Below are 4,518 nucleotides of genomic sequence, written 5' to 3'. Positions count from 1 at the left end.
GAGGGTCTCACCTTCGGTCGTGTGGGTCATGAGTGCTGGAAACAAGTATCTCTCAGGCCCCGTGAGGGCACCTTGCATGGGCCATAAAAAGAAAGGCATGGTTGCTATGCCCTGACTCTAACCAAACACTAGGTTAGTAGCTGGACCTGGAAGGTCAGAGAGATTTCTCTCTCTTGGCCTCTTGGCCACACCTCCTCCACAACCGCCTCTACGCTGGACAAATCGGCCCTCCAGCACTACTCCGCCGCCTCCTTTCTCCTTCCCACTGCAAAGCAGCTCCGCAGGAGAAAAGCAGCTGCACGAGCACCAGCCAGCACCTGGCACCTCCCAGCAGCGTGCAGGCAGGCGAGGGGAGCAGGGCTGGGCCGTGACTGGTGTCACTAGGTCACAGCTGACACCACTGTTACCCCACTCCTCTGTCACAGGAGGGGCTGGCTGCAGCCTTCCCACCACCACCAGGAGCCCCAGCCAGGCTGTGTCTTCAGCTGGCCAGGGGAGCTGCCCTGGGCTCCCATCTGGGCAGCTGCCTCCTCCCTGAGGAGGTCCCTGGGCCAAGGAGAACCGCAGCCTGCTGTCACTGGGAGCTCTTGACTGCAATTTGATGTTTCCCTCCTCAGAGCCCAAACAAAGATCACAGGCTGCTGAATGAGCAGAAAGGCTTCCTTCCCCCACAGCAGCAGTGACTTCCTTCCAGCACAGTCAGCTCCAAAGGTGCTTAGGCAAATCCCTCACGAACATCCATTTCCAAAGGGTCTCCAGTGAGTGAGAGAGCTAAAGAGCACAGCAGAACATTCAGTTCTGAACTACAATACTTTTACGCAAGAAAGCTCTCATGGAAAGGGTGCATTTTAGTTTTCATTGCAAACCAGTTGCTTTGTTCAGGTAGCACATGAAGCCTTGTTGCGTGCGAGCCGGCAACTCCAACTGGCTCGTACGTGCTTCCTCTCACGGGGCTTCAGAGCAGCTGCTGCTGCAGGAACCCAGACAAGTGGATGAGGCACACAGGGGACCGGCACGCAATCCATTCTGAGGAATTATGACCCTCCCGGGTTCCCCATCAGTTACTCCAGAGCATTTCAAGAGCGCCAGGCCCTCTACTCTCTTGGGGGTTAAACAATACTCCAGAAGGGACACCTTCCCTTCTCTCTCCTCTGTGCTATGGTGGGGCGCCGAAACAATGATGTCACGAAGAAATAACTTCTCCTGCTTTTTCTCTCACCTCTAACCTCCTAGGGGGCTGCCCCAAAATTGCACAGAGGAAAACAGAGTACTGGGCATGGCATTCCTACTTTCTGCATCAAGCCACACTCTTTCAACAGTCCTCCCAGAATGTTCATCTTAAGCAAGCCTGCTCCACGGGCAAAGACAGAGGCCACATGTGGAACCACCACACAAATGTATTTGCCACCCACCTACCAACAGATGGAGACAGGGGCTACACAAGAAAGAGGAACTCGGTGACCRCTGAGGCTCAGCCTAATTGTCATTTGCTTGGAAATGAAAGTGGGTACAACAATGTTGTGCAGATGTATCTCCTAAAAGGATGATAAGGTGGGCCTTGGGCTTAGGAAAGGTAGCACTGCCGCGACTACGGGCCTCATCTCTTCCTTAAGGCTACTGCTCACCTCAGCTTTTTCTAGGCAGACATGAGATTAGGGCTCTATTACCRCAAGGTACCAGAGGGTGGGTGTGTGCCTGGTGGTTTTGAGGGATCTGCAGAGCATGCAGGAGTGAGCAGCTGATCTTKCAGAAGTCACCAGAGGTACTCCCTTGCCCTGATAGATGCATACTCCATCTGAACAACGGACTGAGGAAACTGAGTTTCCCAGCTTTTATTTGGCCACCTCTTGGATTCATCCAAGTGCCTCAGCATTGGCTCCTAAAACTCTAATCACCACTGCAAAGTGTYATTTACGTTSTCCCAGGTCAGAACACATCGCCCTAGTTCAACAAGGCACCTGCAGTGCGACACTCCTACCTCTTTGCTCACATTCTTCATTTAAGCCTTTACACCATRGAAGTGTCGCAAAGGGATTCTTACACGTGCAACTGTCACCATTCAGACACCCAAGATGCAGGTCACGGTGCTGTAGCGAGTGTGATCCTTCACACTCACRAGCATTATGGCACTCATCCTGTAGAGGAGCTGACAGTTGGATCTGGACACACCTCTGCCTGAGGCAAGAGGGAGGTGCCTTTGCTGGAAAAGCCGACTGCCTTCAAGGCAGAAGTCAGGCTTCTCAACTTCTTCTCCAAACCYGCTGATGTTTGAACCTGACAGGCACYTTCYTGGAAACCAGCTGTAGCGTGAATATCACCGAATCGCAGAATGGTTTGAGGTTGGAAGGGACCGCTGGAGAGCATCCAGTCCAGCCCCCCTGCTACAGCTGGGCACCGAGAGCACGTTGACCAGGACTGTGTCCAGATGGCTTTTGAGTATCTCCAAGGATGGAGACTCCACAAACACTCTGGGCTACCTGTTCCAGTGCTCAGCCACCCTCACAGTAAAGCAGCTTTCCTTTTGTTCAGGTGGAACTTCCTGTGTTTCAGTCYGTGCCCAYTGCCTCTCATCCGACCGGTGGGCACCACTGAGAAGAGTCTGGCCCGATCCCCTTGACACCCGCGCCTCCTGTCAGATATTTATACAGGTCGACAAGATCTGACCTCAGCCTTCCCTTCTGCAGGCTGAAGAGGCCCAGCTCTCACAGCCTGTCCTCGTAGGAGAGGTGCTCCAGCCCCTGATCATCCTGGCAGCCCTTTGCTGCACTCGCTCCCATAGCTCCACGTCTCTCATACTTTGGGGAGCCCAGAACTGCACACAGGATTCCGGATGTGGCCTCCGCAGCGCTGAGCAGAAGGGGAGGATCACTTCTCCTGACCTGCTGGCAATGCTCTTCCTAAGGTAACCCAGGGTATCACGGGCCTTCTTGGCCATAAAGGCACATTGCTGGCTCATGGTCAGCTTGTTGTCCACCAGGACTCCCGGTCCTTCTCTGCAGAGCTGCTCTCCCACAGGCCAGCCCCCAGCCTGTACTGCTGCACGGCGTTATTCCTCCCTCGGCACTTCCCTGTATTCAACTGCATGAGATTCCCCTCTGCCCATCTCTCCAGCCCTCCAGTGTATCATCAGCCGCTCCTCCCAGTTTGGTGTCATCAGCAAACTTGCTGAGCGGGCACTCTKTCCCTTCGTCCAGGTCATGGACGGATGGGACATGARGTAACAGGCACAAACTGAAACACAGGAACTTCTACYTGAATATAAGGAAGAACCTGTTTAGTGTGGAGTGAGAGAGCACTGGAACAGGTTGCCCAGAGAGGCTGGGAGTCTCCTTCTCTTGGGGGAATCAAACCCACCTGAACGTGATCCTGCCTAATGTGCCTACCTGTCCGCCAGGTCCCTCAGCACTTACAGGTGCATTCCACAAGGGCCCATAGACTTTTCGGGAGCCTTTGTCACCTGCGCCCTTTCCCCTTACAGCAGCAGCCCCACAGTTCCCTCAGTCTTCCTTTTGTTACTGATGCATTTAAAGGAATCCTTTGTGTTGTCCTTGACATCCCTCACCAGCTGACCCTTGGCCTTCCCAGCCTCATCCCTGCATAATTGGAAAAGAGCCCTGTATTCCTCCCAGGTTGTCTGTCCCTGCTTCCACACTCTGTACACTGTACGCTTCTGTTGGAGTTTTAGCAAGAACTCCTTGTTCATCCATGCAGGTCTCCTGCCCCCTTTGCTCGACTTCTTCCTCACTGGGAAAGATGATCCTTGAGTATCAGCCAGGCTTCTTGGACTCCATTTGCTTTTACAGCCCTGTCCCATGCAATTCTTCCCAGCAGGTCCCTGAAGAGCCCAAGGCCTGCTCTCCTGAACTGCACCGTTGTGATGGTGCTTTGTGCCCTGGTCCCTCCTCGCAGGACCTTCAACTCCACCATCTCTTGGCCACTGCAGCCAAGGTTGCCCCCCAACCTTCATGTCTCCAGCCAGACCTTCCTCCTTCCTAAGGATGAGGTCCAGCAGAGACCCTCCCTTCTGTGCCCTGTCTCAGGAAGTTATCATCGAGGCCCTCCAGGAACCTCTGGGATTGGCTGGGCCTCGCCATGTTGTCCCTCCAGCAGATACCACGCTGGTTAAAACCGGCAATGTGGGCAAGTCACACACCGCAAAGGTGGCGGTGATTTTCTCCATGGATCTCGTATTTCTCAGAAAGCTCCCTTTCCTGACTTTCCTGCCAGAGACATCCACTGGAGCAGCGCTGGCTCTACCACCTCAAGCTCCCAGGCCTGCGCCTGCTCCACATTAAGGCCCCCTGAGGATTTCATCCTGGTTCAGAGCTCACCCAGACACCCAGAGCCTCTCCCTTCGCCAGGGGGAGCTCCCATGAAGCACAGCAGCTACTGAGCTGTCCCCGACACCCCTCGCGACTGCAGTCGCTGCTCGGGCCGCGCGGGATGCCCGCGAAGGGAAGGCTGCGCCGCCCCAACGCGGCCGCCGCCGCCGCCCCCGCGGAAGCCTCGCGCAGCGCC

The sequence above is a fragment of the Rhea americana genome, unplaced genomic scaffold, assembly GCF_003343005.1.
Source record: "Rhea americana isolate MKP2758 unplaced genomic scaffold, rheAme1 scaffold_148, whole genome shotgun sequence".
Classification (NCBI taxonomy): Eukaryota; Metazoa; Chordata; class Aves; order Rheiformes; family Rheidae; genus Rhea; species Rhea americana.
This window is presented reverse-complemented; position numbering follows the sequence as displayed.